The sequence below is a fragment of the Bombyx mandarina genome, chromosome 24 (genome assembly GCF_030267445.1).
Source record: "Bombyx mandarina strain Sakado chromosome 24, ASM3026744v2".
Taxonomy (NCBI): domain Eukaryota; kingdom Metazoa; phylum Arthropoda; class Insecta; order Lepidoptera; family Bombycidae; genus Bombyx; species Bombyx mandarina.
In genome coordinates, this window is record NC_143230.1 from 1953569 (window position 1) to 1976389 (window position 22821).

Consider the following 22821-nt stretch of genomic DNA (forward strand, 5'->3'; position numbering starts at 1 on the left):
TACACTCCAATTTTATTTATATGTATAGACGTATAGACTAGCGGACCCAGCAGACGTTGTCCCGCAAAAATTCATTCAAGTCGATCCAGTCTTTTAGTTGTAGTACAGATAAATAACCTAGATACCGACTGCAGCGCCTTCTGCCGGGCTGATTTGTGAATCTAAACCATCCAGGGTGCCACCCAAACGCATACAAAAAAAAAACGTTCAAATCGGTCCAGCCGCTTAGGAGGAGTTCAGTGACAAACACACGCACAGAAGAAATCTATACTGATATATAAATCTACAGTGGTTTTTACGGATGTTCCGTTATAACTACTGGACCATGCATCCGATTGACTTGAAACTTAGTATCCATGTACAAAATACATGTACTCAATGGATAGGCTAATATTTTTTATGAGTGTTGGACTCCCTACACCAGTTGCGAGGGTGTTAATAATGAGAATCTTAGTGGGGGTGAGAAATGTTAATTTCAAATGACCAGCGAAGCGGACGGGCACGGCTAGTATAATATAAATAATATATAATATAAATATTGGCTGGTACTCGCAATAACAATTTGTTTGTTACTGTATTGCTAGCCGCAACGAAGAGGTATATGACGTGAATATTGCATTTTATAGATACATGACTTTGAAGAAAAGTCAAAACACTGCCGGTCACGTACTAAGCGCGTGTTCGACACCGCTGCGCCAGGAATGTTTTTAATTAAAACGGTTTATTAAAGAAATATTTCAAAGGAACATCAAACAAAGTCGTTATTTGATAGTTTACTGCTTTCAACTAGTTTTGGGCGACCTCATTAGGATGTGACGTAACAGTGACCGTCGAGCATCTGTATTTCGGAAACGGAAATGCGTTCAAATGCATCATGAACGATTCAGAGCATTTATGACGTAGCATTGGGATTATTTTTAACCGAATAAAAAAATGGAGGAGGTTCTCAATTCGACTGTATGTTTTTTTATGTTTGTTACCTCATAGCTTTTGACTGGGTGAATAGATTTTGATGATTATTTTTTTTAGAAAGCTGACGCTTCCCGTTGGGTCCCCTTTTGTCCAGTTCTGATAATTGTATCCATGAGCAAAGCATATCAAGCAAGTCTTAAATTTGCATTAAGTACGTGCGCGAGAAATAAATGAATAACTCAATAACTCAATATCACGCCAACCGATTTCGATGATTATTGTTTTTAGTGTATATTAATTTGTTTTGGAATATCTTTTTTTTTCTATTTGAAGTCGGCTTTTGTTAAAGCATGTCTATTTACAATTATTAGTATCATTATGCTGTTTAGTACTAAGTTTAGTATTATTAGTGGTGACAGGGCATATCGAGAGCTCGCCCGAGCAGATACCACCATTTTGCCCTATTACTGCTACGAAATAAACGTTTTTTAATTGCTTAGACGGACTTTAGACATCGTTACGAGAACGGCGCCACATACCTTAAGACATGAGCTCTAAGACTCAAATGTATAGCATACTTCAGGGCAGCAATTACGCAGGATTTATGGTACACAAAAATACACAAGGTGGTTTCCAAGAAGCCCCACCGCAGTACAAAATACAGTTTCATTTCCAAAAGTGCTTGTCCAAAAAGAGATTTATCCAAAACATCGATAAAGACCCAACTATCTGTAACCGGTCCCACACTACTTCCCATATAAAGACTAGTGTTCAAGATAAGTATGAATTGTAAAAGTGAGGTATTTTTATTTATTAATTGCCAATGAAAGTTGGCGATGTAGTCTAGCCTTAACCGGCGCGCAGGAGGTTCTTTCCATTTTAATGTTAAACGACTTTTTACTTCAATTAAAATCGCATTACGGATTTATTACAAATCTCTTTCGCTCTCTTCTTCACCCATACCCACTCAATGCCGAGTGTAGGTATTTTCAAATGCATTCTTTTCGGTCTCTTGCCTTTCCTTGCTTCTTGTCCGCACGGGTAGGTACCACCACCCCGCCTATTTCTGCCGTGAAGCAGTAATGCGTTTCGGTTTGAAGGATGGGGCAGCCGTTGTAACTATACTGAGACCTTAGAACTTATATCTCAAGGTGGGTGGCGGCATTTACGTTCTAGATGTCTATGGGCTCCAGTAACCACTTAACACCAGGTGTGCTGTGAGGTCGTCCATCCATCTAAGCTATAAAAAATAATAATTATTATTATTTACCTTAACCGGTTAAGAGTATCGGGCGAAAAAAGTGGCCTGATGGGTCACGACCCCCCAGCAGAGGAGAGTCGATGCAAGCAGGAATAGGAATCAAAATTAATTTCGATGTTATAAATTTTAAATTTGTTTGCTTACTTGCCGGCCTAATAAAAAGTACCTATTCAAGGTCGGGACGTAATGGATGGTATTAGTTGCACTGATGTCGGTTCATAAACATTTACGAGTTTAACGCGTTGACGTAACTAGTATTTTGTTTCTGGCAACATTCCCGGTTCTGTCATCGTTACATTTGCTTGAAGGTTTAGTTTTGTTTGAGACCATGGAGGATAGAACTAAGGAGTACCATCTCAGTTATAATAAAAAGTGTCCGCTGAAAGAGAGTCAAGTATGGTGACGCCTTAGTAGGAAATGGAAGGATTTTAAAAACAGCGTCATAAACTACAACATTTCACTTTAATCCAGTACATACGTCCGGTGCAATCGTGTTGAGCGATGCACCGGTGTTCAAATCGCAGGCGGGTACAAATTTTTCTAATGAAATACGCACTCAACAAATGCTCACGATTGACTTCCACGGTGAAGGAATAACGTCGTGTAATAAAAATCAAACCCGCAAAATTATAATTTGCGTAATTATTGGTGGTAGGACCTCTTGCGAGTCCGCGCGCGTAGGTACCACCACCCTGCCTATTTCTGCCGTGAAGCAGAAATGCGTTTAGGCTTGAAGGGTGGGGCAACCGCTGTAACTATACTTGAGACCTTAGAACTTATATCTCAAGGTGGGTGGCGCATTTACGTTGTAGATCTGATCTGAAACTGATCTTAAATCATATTATTTCCACTTCCTACACTAGCGCTATTTTTGTGTATCTTCACAGACGGACATTTTTTTCAACTTGGCCCCCATACAAGATAGTGCTCTCTACCTCTCACAACCTCAATATATGAGACGTTCATATTAATTTTGTTATAAATGAACCACGAAGTTCGAAATTTGAAAAATTATAATCGTGGATACGGCAATAAGCGCAAAATACATTTTGTTTTAAATGAAAATCAACTTCGATAAAATAAAATATAATCAATGTAGTCGAAGTTAATTGAACATGCATTATTGAGGACAACCCAATGACTATCGGCCAGATGTTGTTTACAAGATAGAAGCAGCTTTTAAATAAATAAATAATAAAAAATTGGTTAACTTAGAAAAAAGTTCTGAGGTAACTAAAGCACGTAAATAATTGCAATCGAAATGAGAAACTTCAGTTTTTTTTTAAATCGGTCAATAAAATATTCGTCGTGCTAACAAGTCAGTTTTGTTTCTGCCTTTGTAGGAAAATGGTATCTTTTTTGAAGGAGTAAATATCATAATGCCAAGACAACTGCTCTATGGTAAACCAGAGGGCCGCAGAAGTCGTGGCAGACCCAAACTCCGATGGTTGGATGGCGTAGAGCCCGACCTCGAAGTTATCGGTGTCAGGAACTGGAAGAAGAAAGCCCTGAATAGAGCAGTCTGGAGAGACATACTGGGCCAGGCTAAGTTACAGCCCCTAAGATGATGATGATGATGAAATATCATAGCACTTAGCAGACATTACGGAGGAAAATTCCTTTCAAAGGTGGATGATGGAAGAAGGCAGTGGTTCCAGACAGCATGGACGGACTCTGCTTCGAAAAGGTGCGATGTTAAAAAGAAAACTGAGAGATCATCTCGAATAATTAATTCTTCAGAGCGCCGTCACGGAACACAGTGTGAAGAATTGTCATAGGGCTTGGAAAACTTTTATTGTAACACATCCATTGAAGTCCAAAACCGATAAAGCAGCTAAAAACAGGATAAAATGAACATCACGGTCCCACATGGCGCAGTAATTTTATATCGGCTTACGCAAGCGCATGTGGCGCGTACTAGTCCAATGTTATCACGATACGATAATAATATTCTAACTGATCGCTTCGAAAAACAACAATAAATTTCGCGAGTAGCATATCATAATTGAAAGTAATTTTACGATTTGACACGTAAAAATCGTAAAAGTCAAGTTTATTTTTTTATAGAAAAATAGACGGTATTTAGTCAAATATTTAAATGTCGATGTGATTAGTCGTCCGCGACCAAGAAAACTGTAAAGTGTTTGTAAGTAATTGTAAATAAAAGCAGTTTTAGTTAAACAATTAATAACTGCCTGGATTTGCCACAATTGGAGTTTACGTGGGCAGACTTTAGAGGTGAAGATGTAGCAACCTACTTATATTTAAAAATGAAGCCTGAGAAATTTAAGCAGTTATGATACTAGGGCGTGCTGTGAGTGTGCGCGATCTATGCTTCTTCATCGTTCCCTCACTGCTGAGGATCGCGACCGCATGTGACTTTACTCCATAGTGTTCCATCATGGGTCGCATGGACCGCATAGTATAGACTACCACCAACCACTTCCTTAACCCAGATCTGACCATCTAGCTGGTATTCTGGCCGCGGATAGATGCCACTATTCTGCCTATGTTACGAACCATTCACGAATTCCGGTTTCAAGGGTTGGGGGCAGTCATTATCGATGACTACCACGGCCAAGCGTCCTTGGAAATAGTGTTATTGTGGTACTGTAGAAACGACCCTAAAATGCCCGGGTTTTGTCTCGAATCTAGCAACAGGCAAACGGCCGATCGTAAAACTCATACCAAATCCGTAGGCACCATGATAAAAGGACATACTGCGCCAACTTTTGGTAATGTTGGTTAAGGGCAAGAATAAGAACTAGTAAAATGCCACAAAAGAACCGTACGATCTCGTTAACTAATGGAAACGTAACTTAGAATATAAACAGTACGCGCAGAAATCGGGTCGACTTTCTGTACACAAATTTCCACGGTCGCACGAGGTCATCTCACCAGATGTATTAATTTAATTGTGAATTGTAATGGCCGATAGAGTTCAAACAGGATTTTTCGCCACGTCTGTTAAAAGACAAAAATTACGTGTCCTTTTATTTCCTGCCTAATAGTTGGTAACCTAAGCAGTTATTCGCACTTTGATAAAGCGGCACGACACGAGAACCCTCTCATCGTGGAGCCGGTAACTACATTCCCGATCCCGCGGACAGAATGGAAAGCAGTCGACGTCGCCCAAAACACGTAATTTCGGATCCTCCCGACCCACTAACGGTGCTTTTAGGTACCTGAAGCACCGGTCATCGTTCTCGTCGAACCCGTCGCTTGCGACAAAGGGCTCGAAGAGTAAGTTAACCCACAGACACAGCCCACTGAGTTTCTCGCCGGATCTTCTCAGTGGGTCGTGTTTCCGATCCGGTGGTAGATTCTGCGAAGCACGGCTCTTGCTAGGGTTCGTGTTAGCAACGTCGTCAGGTTTGAGTTCACCTACTAGTTACGGTTACGCTGAAATAGCTTCTCAAGGGTATCTATCAGCTTAGGTAGGATAAAAAAAGGCTATTCCCACTACGCGCAGACCTGTAGGTGAGCTCACGGACTCAACCTGAGAGAATTACTAACACTAGCCCTAGCGTGAGCAGTGCTTCGCTGAATCTGCCATGGGATCACATTGGCGACCCACTGAGAAGACCCGATGAGAAACTCAATGGGTTTATATCTCTGTATTTTCTGTACAGCATGTTCTATATTCCCCTCGTTCTTTTTACGACCGGTCCACTCGCAACCGGAGCATTACCATTTCATAATTTTATAGAGTGCAACATCTGACTTTAGAATGGACTCCCCTCCACCCTGGTTATTGGGAGCTATGACTTTTTAAAACGGAGTTTGAGGAGTTTTTGGTAATAGGCAGTTGCTAAGGTTTCATGTACACCCAGTCTTATCTTTCAAGCCACGACGGCTTCAATTTACGTATGGTGTATATTCATACAATATTCCATCGAGTGAACAACATTTTTGTCCACAAACTTACAAACATAAGTTATTTGATAACACGATCCAGTGTTTTCGATATTATACTTGTAATGATTTATAATGAAACTGGAAATCTAGCTAAACAATACGAACGTGTTTACATAACGTTTGAATAGGAGCAGATAAACATTAATTGCATTCTGATAACCTATGCGCCGAATTACGAAACGGACCCGTCGAGCGATTGTCGAGCAACTGCAGTGCGATCACGACTTTAATATTAATTCGAGATAAATTGACAGGAAGACTTCAAATAGATAGATACAATAGTTTCTTTAGAAGAGAAAAAAAATCACAATGTGATTAATTTACATTGAATGTTCTTTTTTTTTATTGCTTAGATGGGTGGACGAGCTCATAGCCCACCTGGTGCTAAGTGGTTACTGGAGCCCATAGACGTCTACAATGTAAATGCGCCATCCACTTCGAGATATAAGTTCTAAGGTATAGTTACAACGGCTGCTCCACCCTTCAAATCGAAACGCATTACTGCTTTCCTCCTACGAAGCAGTAATGCGTAAGAGGTCCTACCGCCAGTAAAAAGTCTCCAACTTCGATTTTACAGACAAGACCGCTATAAAATAAAAAGGATACATCGTCCTTACGTTTCAAGGTGATATGTCACAAAGGCGATGACCCCCAAACCTAATCCGTAACTTGAGGTTCGGAAAACACAAAAATCTAAATCAATTCCACTCTAGCCTCTATAGTCTGTTATTTATTCGTGAAAGCTCCAATTAAGTTAATTATTCGTTAGTAAGCCCGAAAGCTCGAACGGGCGCGCCTTGAATCGTCAACCGTGACAAATAGTGTTAAATGAGGCCGTAGCTGGGGCGAAAGCATTTCTTTTTGTTATTATTTATGTATATATTTATATATTTACTGGTGGTAAGACTTCTTGTGAGTCCGCGCGTATAGCTACCACCACCCTGCCTATTTCTGCCATGAAGCAGTAATGCGTTTCGGTTTGAAGGGTGGGGCAGCCGTTGTAACTATACTTGAGGCCTTAGAACTTATATCTCAAGGTGGGTGGCGCGCTTACGTTGTAGATGTCTATGGGATCCAGTAACCATTTAACAACAGGTGGGCTTTGAGCTCCTCCACCCATTTCAGCTATAAATAAATAAAATATATATCTGGGTAAGTCATATGGGCTTTTACAATTGTTCTCGTCTACTTGAAACTACGGCTTAAACTCTCAATGGATCCACAGTTACTGGAGCAGTGGGGTTTGGAGGTAGCAGACCATTTGAAGTCGAAGATGGACTGCCCTTGGTGTGGCAGTCACCATGTTTAATAAGGAGGAATACAGGCTCGTGTACCTCCCGAGCCAATAAATGTGTATATAAGTAGGCAAGATAAACTCACGAGTGCTCAGAGCTTTTTTTTATTTTTATTTTTTTATTGCTTAGATGGGGGACGAGCTCACAGCCCACCTGGTGTTAAGTGGTTATTGGAGCCCATAGACATATATAGCGTAAATGCGCCACCCACCTTGAGATATAAGTTCTAAGGGTCTCAGTATATTTACAACGGCTGCCTCACTCTTCAAACCGAAACGCATTACTGCAGAAATAGGCAGGGTGGTGGTGCCTATCCGCGCGGACTCACAAGAGGTCCTACCACCAGTAATTACTACTAACTAAAACTTTCATTAAGTTATGCTATAAGCTACTAAGATTTCTATCACAATTACACAGATGTTAATTCCAATAATACGTACTGTTATCGATAAAAGAACATCATATTTATTAGTTCATTATGTGATTTTCGATGAGGTAATTTCATTTTTAGTAATCAAGATTAAGCCATTTCAAATTTTCATTCTAATTTCTAATGTTTCGGCGTTTGATCTGTGCCGAAACATCGGTCGTAAATAATCGTTAAAAAATCGTAAAATATCGATAATTATAATCGCGTTTCATCACTAGTTTTCATTTTAATGCAAACCAAAATAATCGATTTAACAATAATTGTCTCATAGATAAATTTTTTTATTGCTTCACGACAGAAATAGGCGGGATGGTGGTACCTACCCGCGCGGACTCACAGGAGGTCCTACCACCAGGAATTACGCAAATTATAATTTTGCGGGTTTGCTTTTTTTACACGATGTTATTCCTTCACCGTGGAAGTCAATCGTGAACATTTGTTGAGTACGTATTTCATTAGAAAAATTGGTACCCGCCTGCGGGATTCGAACACCGGGCATCGCTCAACACGAATGCACCGGACGTCTTATCCTTTAGGCCACGACGACTTCAAAATTCCAAATGAAATTGTTTACTTTCTTTTCATTGTGCGTTGTGCTTTGCTTTCCAATTTTCATTTACTTACGCTATATATAAAGTTTGTACGTACCATTTAAATGCTGCCTAGTATCTTTAGGCACACACGTCTGTGCACATTTGAGAAAAAAAAAGTATAGCCGCTTGGCGTCTTTACGTCAGTTGTGGCGCAAAACACGAACGCTTATTACCTGAAAAGAATAAAAAACAAATATTAATCTCGTGCGACAAACATTTTATATCTTAAAACCAAAGATAATAGGGTTTTTTTTTATTGCTAAAATGGGTGGACGAGCTCACAGCCCACCTGGTGTTAAGTGATTACTGGTGCCCATTGAGATCTACAACGTAAATGCGGCACCCACCTTGAGATATAAGTTCTAAGGTCTCAGTATAGTTACAACGGCTGCCCCACCCTTCAAACCGAAACGCATTACTGCTTCGCGGCAGAAATAGGCAAGGTAGTGGTACCTACCCCCGCGGATTCACAAGAGGTCCTACCACTAACTTCATTATCCGTTTCAATGTCATGCGAATAATAATTTATTTTTCGTCAAAATTTATTTATATTCTACAACTAGCTGACCCGGCAGACTTCATAGTGCCTCAATCGATAAATAAAAGACCTAAACTTTATTTAATTCCGAGAATTTTCATATTTATCTACGTTTTAAACCTTCCCTGGACTTCCACAAATAATTCAAGACCAAAGTTAGCCAAATCACTCCAGCCGTTCTCGAGTTTTAGCGAGACTAACGAACAGCAATTCATTTTTATATATACCTAGTCAGGTCATAAATTCTGTCACATGTTTAATGTAAAATAATTGAAACAAGTTTATTCATTATGTAACCATTCATATACCTAAATGAACTTAACAAAACATAGATTCTTATGACACTAAAGTTTATTCAAAATGACCTCCGTGATTTTGAATACAGGCCTTCAATCTGCGCGGCCAGTCGTCTATCGCAGCACGAACGAGGTCCATGTCAATATCGGCGGCTGCCTTAATCAAGGATGTCTTGAGTGACTCCAAATTGGGATGAGGCTTTGAGCACGCCTTTTCCTCCAAGTGTTGCCATATCTTGTAATCTAACGGATTCAAATCTGGACTGGAGGAGGGCCAGTCTTCGTGCCGGATGAAGTCGATTTCACGCGCCGCTAGCCAGTCTTGTGTGCTCTTCGCTCTATGAGCTGGCGCCGAATCTTGTTGGAATACCCAGTGCCTGTTATTGAACATGGTATGAGAAACAGGTTCCACAAGGTTCGTCAGGACTGTATTTTGATACACAACTGCATTCGTTTTTACACCTTTCTCACAAAAATGTGCCTCTGTTAAGCCCCAATAAGAAACTCCCGACCATACCATGAGCGTGGATGGAAAATGACCTCGTTGGACACGCGGAATACGGTTGCTCGCTTCTTCACTACTGTGTGCGTACACCTTATCATTTTGTTTGTTGTAGCTCTCTTCTACGGTAAAAATTTTTTCATCCGAAAACAGAATTTCCCGATATTTTTTTCCCGCGTACCGCTTCAACAAAGCGCGGCATCTCTTCAGTCTCAGGTCCATTAGACGAGCATTCAAACGATGTCCTGTTTTTCTTCGAAGCCCTAAGTCTTCATTTAACACTCTTTTCACCGTGGTTCTGCTTAACCCCATCTGAAGAGCCAACAGTTTCTGCTTACGTTTGGGATTTCTTTGAATTCGCGCCTTCACAGCTTTTACCACTGCTGGAGTCCTAACAGACCGAGGGCGACCACTTCTTGACCTCTTATCTACACTAGAGTCTTCATTGTATCGTTTGATGGTACGATAACCGAATCTTTTGGTTATATTCAAATTTTTCAGTATCTTAAAAATTTTAATTGGCGCGTAACCGCAACGATGCAACGCAATAACTGCAACACGGTCTTCTTTAAGCGTCCACTCCATATTTAAAAATGAGTAAAATTCTAAAAGTATACATTTTTATTTTCATGAACAATTCGAATTCAATAAACTTTTTTGTGGCCAGCATTCTAAAAGAAAAGTTTTTACTGTGTGACAATACTTATGACCTGACTAGTTATAGATAGATTACTATTCAATTTTGTACCCCTTACAAAGAACATCTATCTCATTTTGTTTAATTCCGGTCACACCTCGAACCCAAAATAACTACATAATAATATGCCTTTTGTCCCCGTTAAATGGTTCCGAGCCATTGCGCTGAGCACGTGACCTCTTGATGGGGGTCAAGTTTGGGCTTTCATTTTATGGTGATTGGCATAAAAATGTTTATAGGTACGGAATGTGGGTAGGTCTGAACTCTGAACTATATCAATCATTCGATTGACATAAAGACCACAGTCTTTGTCAAATGTGCACGCTTTTAGGCTGGTGTCAGTTTAAAAAAAATACACTTTACTACAAAAAAATTGTATCTGCTCCAATCCTTTCTTACACCACGAATGTCTATCTGATTGGCACCCCTCCATTCCTGTTGACTGGTTAAGGCTGACTGCATCGCCATGTGGCCATGTACAGTGTTTAAGTTATGCTCTCCTAAGAATTTTAAGGGGACAAAGTTAGTGATATAGCATTATGCTTAAGCCCACTGAGTTTCCCGCCGGACCTACACAGTGGGACGCGTCAGTCAGTGTTAGCAATTCTCTCGAGTAGCACCTAAGAGTTCGCTTGCCGCGCGTAGTTGGAATATAACCTACCAATGATTAGGTAAGGAAAAAATGCTAAATAGCGACGTAAGTATAAAGCCATAGATTAAATTAAGGGCCGTTTTTATTAATGAACCTTATTCATGCTTTCGTGTCACTTAATGTGCTTGTCGAATTACATCTATTAAGCCGTTAATTGACCGCGGAAGCTTATGTGAATGCCGCCACCCATCTTGACCTAGAAGACTCAGTGTTGTTGTAAATTGTTTCACCCTGCAAACCTTCCAGCGTGGTAGGTATCCGTAGGCCTATATTACACTATATAATACCTCAAGATAGTTCACAGTAATAACTTCGTTAAGGTCTACCAGATCACGCAGCAATTAAAAACTCATCAACTCCGATAGTAAAGAAAAAAATATACATTTCTACTGGTGGTAGGATCTCTTGTGTGTCCGCACGGGTAGGTACCACCGCCCTGTCTATTTCTGTCATGAAGCAGCAATACGTTTCGGTTCGAAAGGTGGGGCAGCCGTTGTAACTATACTGAGAAACCTTAGAACTTATATCTCAAGGTTGGTGGCGGCGTTTACGTTGTAGATGTCTATGGGCTCTAGTAACCGATTAACACCAGGTGGGCCGTGAGTTCGTACATCCAACTAAGTAGCCTTATACCTTTAAACGAGCAATTCTTGTATATATAGGTATATACATACATCTGAATCTCGGAAACGGCTCCAACGATTTTCATAAAATTTAGTATACATGAGATTTCGGGGGCGATAAATCGATCTAGCTACGATTTATTTTCAGAAAATGTTGTTTTAATCGTGTTTTCAATAATCATCTCTTCACGACATCTATTGGCGAATAATAATACTATTTTTCTTAATTGAGAGCAACTAACCGCTTTAAAGACACAACAAGATGGCGTTATTAAAAAAAAAACGAGCAACGCTCATCATCTAGTAAAAATAATAATTCAAATAACCAAAAAAGTTCCTATCCCACAATTGTCTTAAACATATTCACGCGCTATTAACCTATCAACGCAATTTTCCTTAGAGCGGCCCTCATTCGCGTAATAAAAACAAACTCGTAAAATGGGTCAATAGTTCAGTGAACTGTGCGGACGCGCCGAAAAAATTGCAGAAGAAAGTGAGAAAACAGATACGTTGTGATGTTTATTTTCGTAATCGTCTGTTTTGTTGAGTGTCAGAATCGATTTACTATTATATCGATTTTCGTTTGGTACAAGTTACAAGATTTTATGTAAGAAATAAAAAACAAAATATGCTTAAACAAAAAAAGAATGAAAAAACAAAATAGGTTTAAACAAAAAAAAGAATTAAAAAACAAAATAGGTTTATACAAAATAGGTCAAAGCATACATTTTTCAATTTAATTGCAACAAATACTTCAAATGTCGTTTTTTTCGGGCCAAGGGCTTCACCTCCACCGAGGTCCCCGTGCCTAGGGGGCGCGCGAGGTATGTAGCACTTGACGATCTGCAGATCCTGGGAGCAGACCGCGGACTCAAAGATATTTTTGGGTACTCCTATCACACCAAGCAATTCCCGACACGCGACGTCCGATCTCCAGGTCAGAACTTGGTCAGAGTAGGCGAGTTCCGGCAGTTAAGACTACAAACGTCAATTGTCTAACCCAATGGAAGCTTACATTTTGAAATTGCCCTTAGCAATTCAAATTATGTTGCGCATGAATAGAAAATATTTTCTCTGAAACTTGAAATATTTTTTTTTATTGCCCTTGTAGGCAGACGAGCATACGGCCCACCTGATGATGAGTGGTTACCGTCGCCCATGGACTTCAGTAATGCCAGGGGCAGAGCCAAGCCGCTGCCTACCTAAATAGCTTATATTATTAATTTACGGGGCATCCAGAAGTATTTTGCGACAGTCTTTCCCGAACGCTAGAACTTGTCCATTTTAGACGACATTTGCCAAAAGTACTAAGCCTGCCTATTTCTACCATGAAGCAGTAATGCGTTTCGGCTTCAAGGGTGAGGCAGTCGTTGTACTGTTAAAAGTGAGACCTTAGAACTCATTTCTCAAAGTGGGTGGCGGCATTTACGTTGTAGATGTCTATGGGCCCCGGTAACCACTTAACACCAGGTGGGCCGTGAGCTCGTCTACCCACCTAAGTTTTTTTTTTTTAAATATCCAAATTAATTTATATTTAAATTCTACATTAACAAGGTACGCCCGCTACAGCTTATAACTTAGTACAGATTCACATTCCAAACATTTACCTAACAAGTCTAGCCAGGTAAATAGGCTCCGTAAACATTGTTTAGACCTAGAATGAACTAATTCCATTAATGTTATCTAAACCTAATTAAATGATTCCGACTAATTTCATTATGACGTCATGCAAAATAGGGCTTGACAGAACAGTCGCGGAGTATACCTATACAGTGTGCTTGTACTCAAATATGAAAACAAAATGGAAACATTAAACACAAAATACAACGGGTTGCCTTATCGCTAAGAATAGTTCCTTTCAGACAATCATCAGTTTGACAAGAATCATTTATGGAAAGATTAAATCACGATTGAGAAAAAGAAAAAAGAGTATTTAACGATAATATAATGATAATGTTACCATTTTACACGAAACAAATATATTAGTACTCGCGGACTAATTGGCTCACGGAGTTAAGCCTAAGTGACTTTCTGCTTTAACATCTTTTTTTTTTGTTTTTTTTTTCGGGTGGATATCCTCATGGACTACCGGAAAGGCGGAGGGGCGTGCCGGACTCCTACCGGCTAAAACTACCCCGGTGTCTCTCCACACGTGCGCGCGGGGCCGCGGGAATCGAAATTCTTCCGCAGCCCCACACTAGTGCTGGCCCGGTCTGTCCAGGCCTCGTCTCCTGCACGGGGTAGTGAGGCGTTCAGCTACCCCGTGCATCGCCTCAGAGGCACGCGCCGACTGCTTTAACACTGCCCTAGCAAAAGCAGTGAAGATTAGATGAATCTACCACCAGGTCGGAATCCGACTCACTGAGGAAGAAAGAGAATAGAACTTAAATGGTGTTGCGCTCTTGAGACGTGACCTTGTTATTTAACCTCATGTTTAATGGACTAACTGTTATGCCATCTCTTTAGCACAATAGCTTTTCAGCTGGAATGTGGTGACTAAAGAGCTCACAACATAATATCGTATCAACACTACAATCTTAAACCACTAAATGATACAACGAAGGCTTAACTTGGGCATTTTATTGCTTAAATCCAAACAGACACTAAAAACTCATCACCACATTAGGGCCACCAGACAAAATCCCCTAAAGGATCGCAGTGTCGGGCGCTATATCCGTCCATTTCCAAAAATACAAGTCGACGCAAAAAGTTTCAGAAAATACTCATTATTTTTTCAATTAAACTCTATTTTTGACTATCAAAACCAAGCATCCGATATACGGAGCCATTGTATCAATAGAAATACAAATTAGCTCTTCAAACTATATAAGGTCTATTGCCCACGCGACTGTTGTCCGGAGTTAATAGACCAGAAAACTTGGACACATTAAACGCCAGGGTGACCATATGCTGCGTCAATTAACAAACCTTTTGGTTGCGCTGTTAGCTTATTTATTCAACGATTTCAATTGGGATTAGAGCGAGACTAGACCATCGTAAATATTGACCACTAATAACGTCACGTACGAAGTTTATCCGAGTTTTGTATCTAAGGCTCGGTTTGGGAAATTACGACTTATACAGTTCCGTATTTAAGCTATTTTTAACGATGATTCATTGTCGTTAAACACATCCTCTTGCTCGGTGCGTTTAGAAGAATAATTGTCCATAACTAGGTCGGTTACAGAAGCAAGAAAACCTTGGCGCAACGCCATAGACGTTAAAATTGTTAACGTTACGATATTTATATTATATGAGTTACATTCTCATCATGTTTATTTCATAGAACCTGTTCTTAAATTTCGATCTTTGGCTTTAGAATTAACGTGACCCACTAACGGCCGTTTTCAATAACCTATCTATCCCTAGTTTCGGTTACTAAAGATAGACAAATCTATATTTTTGTCCTTACTTACGTTCCAATAACCTATCGACGGGCAGCAGTTCCTATCGGATTTATTTATCCATCGTCGGGAGGACGGATAGCCTGCTAAAGATAGAACGCTCATACAAATCGTGCTTACTTCCGTTTCAATATGAGTTTTAAGTAACTCTCCGGTAGGCGGCGCTATCTCTAGTATGGGCATTCGCTTATCTGTCAAAATCGGCCGGTTACATGTTTATCTTTCGAAAGTAAATCGCTATAATTTAATAATTGTTTCTCTTCATATTGGCATATTGTAGCAGTGATGATAGTGATATGGAATTATTTCAAATGATAATGGATTGTGATGCAGATAGTGATAGTGAGGCCGATATCATATGGTTAGGAAAATAAAGATCGTCTGAATTACATGGCGAAGATCAATAATTACGAATTTGACTATAGATTTCTGAGCAAAGGTGTTGTGAATGAATTGATTAATTTAATGAGACCATATTTGAGTGTAACGTCAAAAAGGTAAGATAAATTTTAACCATAAAAGTACTCGTTATTACAACTTATATTTGTTTATAGCAATAGCAAAATTATACCTAATTTTTGTTGTGTTACAAAATCACACTCAACAGGAATTCTATAATACTGCTGGATTCCCATGGTGCCCTAAATGACATTCATATACTAATACAATAACCTGGTAGGCTATTTACCTTCATTCTTATTACACACTGATACCTCTACATTTTATATTTGTGTTACAGATTCAAATATAGGAGAGGAATTTAGAAATAGAAAAAGAGTATTTTGAATGTGTAATTTGTGTGCAATGCATCATTGATGTTTCAAAATGTTGTTGATTGATGGCCTGGGTCTGCTCATGATACAACTATAATTAACCATTCCGATTGAAAAGGTATTTCTTATTTATATTACCTTATTTATATTATTATTATTATATATTATTATTATACTTTTATTTATTTATATTATATATTTAGGTGTTTATATGAATTTAATATGACACTATTATAATAAATTATCTACATATCAAGAGAACATTGATAACAAGGTGGACTTGGAAATTGCTATTTGCTTGCCGATAGAGGCTATCCCCACAACCCTATCTTTTAACGTGATTAATTAACCCACATACTCAATCGGAACGATTTAAAATGAATCACATATTAAAACAAGAAATACTATAGAGAGGTAATCTTTTTTTTTAGTTAAGAGCTTGTTATACTGTATTGTAAAATAATTTAAGCGAATAATGTATAATTTTCAGATGCATTGGTGTTTGTAAAAGAAGACTCCCTGTATATCATTGAAAAGTAGATTAAAACTAGAAAATATGCAAGCTGTTATTATAGCTGCCATGCTGCATAATATCGTCAGAAGTATGAATTTAGAAGAATTAGAATCAGAAATTTCAGTCGCAGATACATTACAGGAAAATAATATAATTGTTCGTAACAATTTTTCAAAACTTACATCTGAAATACAACTATGTACTTATAAATAATTGCTTCCAAAGATAATTTATAAAATAAACTCCAAAGATAATTTGACTATTTTTTATTTTCCAAAATGATAATTACATGGTAGTTAGTACATGCAAGATATTTAATTTATAATTTGTACATATACTTAAAAAACTATCTAACATAAAATTATTATTGCCTACTTAATTAATGAAATTTAATATTCCTTTTAAGTAATTTTTAATTTTTTAAATTATCTAAATCTAACTTAACTTTTGCTACAACAATCTCCTTTTCTTTATTTTCCAAGTCAAGTCTCTTTTTTGCTATTAGATATTCTGCTAATGCATTGTCCCTATGCTAGCCTTGCATTTCTTTTCTTCCATCTTGTTTCCGCTTGGCTGTAAAAGTGTTAAAAATATTATATGTGACCTACAACAATGTGCATGCTTTATCCAAAATTTCATCTGCAATCCTTACCACCTCCAGCCTGTAACAAAGAGCATAATTATTTCAAATACTACGGCAACCTGAAGAAAAAATCATGTTTATCAATGTGTTATTAGAGACAAACAATCAACTAATTATACTAACCTTACTAAGGTTGTTTCTTATGTTGCCGTAGCGTTCTTTAAGTTTTCCCATTTTAGTCGAAGCTGCGATGGAGTTCGTGGGAAACGACGAATCGACGAATTAAAATCATTTACAAGGGTTCGCCAAGCCTGCTGCTTCAATTTATTGTTTGTGGCATTTGTTGCCTTATTATTGAAATGTTTTTTCGCCGCCACAAGTTCTGCTAGAATCATCGTCTCATCTTTTGTCATGGTTGCTGCGTTTCTTGACTGAAAAAGATATATTTTCTAAACTTGAACTCAAAGTTTTCAAAGTAAAATTATTATTATCAATGTACTTCATAGATACTTACAGAATTCATTTTATTTCACTGTAGCTCTTTAATTATAAACACACTTAGAATTATAAACGAAAGTTTTAAAGCGTTTTGGAGGTAAGTCATCATCTAATATAGTAGGTAAACAATAGAAAAACAAACAAAAGAAACTGATCACTGCATATTGGCAAACGGACTGTCAAAACGTTTCGTTTCATAATTTCGACTAGGATAAAAATAGCAATACGTCCAATTTAAAAAAATCTACATATGTTTTTATTACTTTTTGTTATAAACAAATGTGTTTATGATAGTCTACAATATGCTGGTTAAATTATAGTTATAATTTAGAATAAAATAAAATAAGTCTTGATCCTGATGTTGTTTCGTATTTGTAGTAGAACGAAACGTATCAAGAGGCTCGGATAAATCGGAGGGAAGAAGCTATCTACTGTTGGTTAAAGAGAGATAGCACTTATCCGTGATTGTGAAACGCAAACTAAGGATAGTTACGCTCTTGCTGATATTCGGAGATAGCTATCTATCCGAAAACTCAGATACGTTATTGAAAACGGCCGTAAGTCTCGCAATGGATCTTCTCAGTGGATCGCGATTCTGATTCAATGGTAGATAAAGCGAAGCACTCCTTTTGCTAGGGCAGGAGCTTAGCTTCTTGAGCTTAGATTGCATTGGCTTAACCGGCATAAAAGGCACAATGCATGGTCCTCGTGGTATAAATAGACAGAATACTGGTACATATCCAAGCGACTTGCACATGTCCAGTTCTAAATATATGTGTAAGGGAGTTATGTGTCTAGAACAAAATTTATCTCAGTCTGCTGTACATAGTTGTACTTAGGACTAGAGACATTTAAGGTAAAAGTTTTTATTATTTTTGCATACTGTTAAGTGGTTACCGGAGCCCATAGACATCTACAACGTAAATACCGCCACCCACCTTGAGATATGAGTTCTAAGGTATAGTTACAACGGCTGCCGCGCCCTTCAAGCCGAAACGCATTACTGCTTCACGGCAGAAATAGGCAGGCTGGTGGTACCTACCCGTGCGGACTCACAAGAGTCCACCAGTATAAATAAGTCATGTTGTTCATACTAATATATCAAAATAGCTCGATGTTTTTTTTTATCTGCCTTTGTAGACAGACGAGCATACGGCCCAGCTGATGTTAAGTGGTTAGCGTCGCTCATGGACATCAGCATTGCTAGGGGCACGGAAAAAAGTCGATTATTCGAGAATCATTCGCGTCATTTACAGACTTTGTAATCGGCGATTTTCGTTAACTCGTAGCTCGTAATGTTTATTTTTGCATTAAACACAAAACAATCTGTGTGCATTTTCTTCGTAACGTACCTACCGCACGGAAAGCTCCAAGGACACACAAACTTCGTTCGCAACTTCGTACAAGCTGTTAGCAATTTGGTATGACGTAAGCTTTTAATATTATTTAGGGCACCGGGATGTCGGAGCTTGGTTTAAATTAAGAACTTTTATTCGGGTATTTTTTTTATTAATATCAAATTAACTTCGTGCGTCTAATTTCATCATTTTCTTTTTTAAATCAAACCCTAAAATCTCTGACAGAAATAATAATAAAATCTATAATTGTCAAAACTAAATAAGTTTTTAAATTTATTAATACTTTTTGCTGCGAAGGTATCTGATCAAACAGCCTTGAAATGTTGGAAATTATTAAAATAAGGTTAAGTGAAATCAAAGGAATTTGAATTATAATTACAAATTAATTCTTTAATTATGTAACGCTTGTGAACTTTCATAAATCACATTTAATAATCTAATGTTTACAAATGAAGAAATACTTTTTTTTATTAAGATGCTATTTCAGCGGAACCTTAACTAGTAGGTGAGTTCACGGGGCTCAATCCTGACGACGCTGCTAACACGAACCCTAGCAAGAGCCGTGCTTCGCAGAATCTACCACCGGATCGGAAACGCGACCCACTGAGAAGAACCGGCGAGAAACTCAGTGGGCTGTGTCTATGGGTTAATTCGCTCGTCGAGGTCTTCGTCGCAAGCGACGGGTTCGACGAGGACGGTGACCGGTGCTTGAAGTACCTAAAAGCACCGTTAGTGGACCGGGAGGATCCGAATGACGTGTTTGGGGCGACGTCAACTGCTTTCCATTCTTTCCGCAGGATCGGGAATGAGACATCTACAAAGTAAATGCACCACCCACCTTCAGATATAAGTCCCAAAGTCTCAAGTATAGTTACAACGGCTGCCCCACCCTTCAAACCGAAACGTGTTGCTGCTTCACGGCAGAAATTGTCACGAGTTTGCTGACAAGTTAAAAAAAATTCCTAACCTCACACACTCCGCGTTCGCGCCAAAAAGTCGTTTAGAATAAAACAAACGTCAAAATCGCTGACATATATATGAACAATGTCAAACGCTGGCAACCGGAAACGCTCACCCTTCTTGACCCGACCCTACGCATGCGGCCTAAATAAACGCACTAATTACGTCAATTTACCAACTAATTACAAGAGTACCCACAAAATAATGTATTGTTAGCGCGTGCCGTGGTTTTTAACACCTATGCAATGCGTATTTGCATTCTTGTTTCAATAAAAGAAGATAATGTAATTGTTTTTAGTCATTGAGTGATCGTGCTTACTGAATCAATATTTTTAAAAAGTAGCTTTATGATCTTTTCTGTTTCGTATTTGATTTTAATTTAGTGAGATATTTATGTTAGCTGTCTTATTTTTTGATAGTATTTTGAAAATAATTGTTAACGCTATTGACCGTGTCCGATATGCATTAGGAATGTTGTCGCCAAACGCGCACTACTAAACTTCTCAGTCACAGATGCCACTTTCAAGCTTCCTCTAACATAGGTATAACTTATATACCATTAATAAATATTTTATATTAATTGAAAAACAAAAAAAGTGGCTGTATGTGTCGGAGTTCTTTGCATTCGCATTCCGTTTACTTTATGGAATTGAAACTGTTGTTTCTATTTTAAAAATGGCATTAAAAAAATAATTTAAAAATTAAGAAAAAACAACGCCAAAATATTTCGTCAGGTTACGAGCGGTTCATTGCAATGAAAATTCGAAGCATTTAGCAAGGCGTTGAGAAGAAATGCGTGACTTATGTTGCTAGATTACTTATCAAATGTCACACAAATTATAACTGCTAATCTAATTAGTCGATTCTGAATGCAAAAAAGCACAATAGAATTTTTATTTTAGTTTCTGCACATTATATTTGGCAGAATTCCACGTATTACGTAACACGAATCGGCCGGTTCCGTTTCTATTTACGACAAACGCCCGACCGACATCTTGTATTGGTTATATTAATGGCTGCCGAGATGAATAGCTCGGCTCGGAAGCCGTAACCGGTGGTAACTGGGACGATCGATTTACGAAATATTTTTATTGCACGAAAATACATATATCTAGACATGCTTTTATAAATTCTTTTGGGTTTTGACGTTTATACGGGCGGTTCTTTTATTATCGACTTCAGGGCTGATTGTAGGCGTCCGGTCCGTTTGCGTACTACGGCCTACCCATTTGCGTGGAGCATTCGTTTTTCGTAAAAAGAAAAAAACAATCGACTATGGCGTATGGCATTAATAACTTTAATCGAGTAGTAAATGTACATAGGGAGAGAGATAGAGAGAGAAAGAGAGAGGTAGAGTAGTAAATACAAAAGTGATTTTAACTACATATTCTTTTAGACTCAGTCAGTAAGTATCTACAGTCGGCATCATTGCGCCACTTTGAGAAGGCGGCACGACATGAGAACCCTCTTGTCGTGGCCGCTGGGAATTACATACCCGATCCTGTAGACCGAATAGTAAGTAGTCGACGTCGCCCAAAACACGTCATTACGGATCTTCCCGATCCATTAACGGTGCTTTTAAGTACCACAAGCACCACCCTCGTCGAACCCGTCGCTTGCGACGAAGGGCTCGACGAGCGAATTAACCTATAGACACAGCCCACTGAGTTTCTCGCCGGTTCTTCTCAGTGGGTCGCGTTTCCGATCCGGTGGTAGATTCTGCGAAGTACGGCTCTTGCTAGGGTTCGCTGTTACATGTTAGGGCGAAGCTGAAATAGCCTCTCAAGGCTAACAGCATAGGTAGGGGAAAAAAGTATTCTATAATATTCTATAATATAGTATACGTTCACTGGTCTATGTACGAGATGCATTGCGTAATATTCGTCTAAACAGCTGTGCGAGACCTAAATGACCTTGTCTCTGTTGCGAGAAAATAAATATTTATATTTCCGATGTTTAATTTATTTAAACGCAGCCCAAGAATGTGTTATTCTTTCCTTGTATTCATTAAGGCCAGAAATAAAAAAAATATCAGTACTGATATTCAGTATTGTGATGCAATAATTTTGACTTATAACAGACCATTAGCTCGTTCATAGCACTGTGTATTATTCGACTAATGGGACATCCTTATACGACTATAAGTGACGTCATATAGCAAATGTTTCTATAGCTATAATCTTTTTTGAAAAAAATTAAGGATCCTTACTAGAACTCCAATAATGTAAAACCAAGGTGTAAAAAAATTACCTAAAATATTGTTTACATCGCGTGCGCTGCGAAAACTATTGATGATAGAATAAAATAATGTAATACGACTTTGTAGAACAGATTATTATTTACAAAAAGTGTCGCGACAGCGTAATATTATGTTACTATTATTGTATATGTAACTAGCTATTATAGTTATGCTGCAATAAGTGTTCTTTTATTTAAAAAAATAAAACAACGTCAAATATCGTTGAAATTTTTGTTAAAGACCCGAGCGGTGCCGGAGCGGGCCGCTTGTAGCTTATAAAACTGAGCGACGCGGATCCACGTCAGTCTCATCATACGAGACTACTTGTCGAACCGTTCGTTCCGATATCGAGTCGAGGGAACGCGTTCCCGGCCCCGTCACGTCACAGCCGGAGTCCCGCAAGGCTCCGCCCTCTCCCCGTTACTATTTAGTTTGTATATCAATGATATACCCCGGTCTCCGGAGACCCATCTGGCGCTCTTCGCCGATGACACCGCCATCTACTACTCGTGTAGGAAGAAGGCGTTGCTTCATCGACGACTTCAGACCGCAGCTACCACCATGGGACAGTGGTTCCGGAAGTGGCGCATCGACATCAACCCCACGAAAAGCACAGCGGTGCTCTTCAAAAGGGGTCGCCCTCCGAACACCACGCTGAGCATCCCCCTCCCGACTAGGCGCGTCAACACCTCCGCCCCCGCCGTTCGCCCAATCACGATGTTTGACCAGCCCATACCGTGGGCCCCGAAAGTCAAATATTTAGGCGTCACCCTCG

General features: G+C 38.9%; 1 protein-coding gene and 2 long non-coding RNA genes across 3 annotated transcripts in view; 1 reads left to right on the plus strand and 2 right to left on the minus strand.

Annotated features, from left to right (window-relative positions):
* The window catches only part of LOC114247866 (lachesin), a 184259-nt gene that overhangs the window by 75008 nt on the left and 86430 nt on the right, over positions 1-22821 (minus strand). The window lies entirely within an intron of this gene.
* Positions 15059-16662, plus strand: LOC149499925 (uncharacterized). Its single transcript, XR_016325320.1, has 2 exons — positions 15059-16012; positions 16098-16662. It is a non-coding gene; the product is annotated as an uncharacterized LOC149499925 (long non-coding RNA).
* LOC149499926 (uncharacterized) lies at positions 16659-18046 on the minus strand. The gene is made up of 3 exons (XR_016325321.1): positions 17506-18046; positions 17175-17422; positions 16659-17070 (listed from the first exon to the last, which is right to left on the minus strand). It is a non-coding gene; the product is annotated as an uncharacterized LOC149499926 (long non-coding RNA).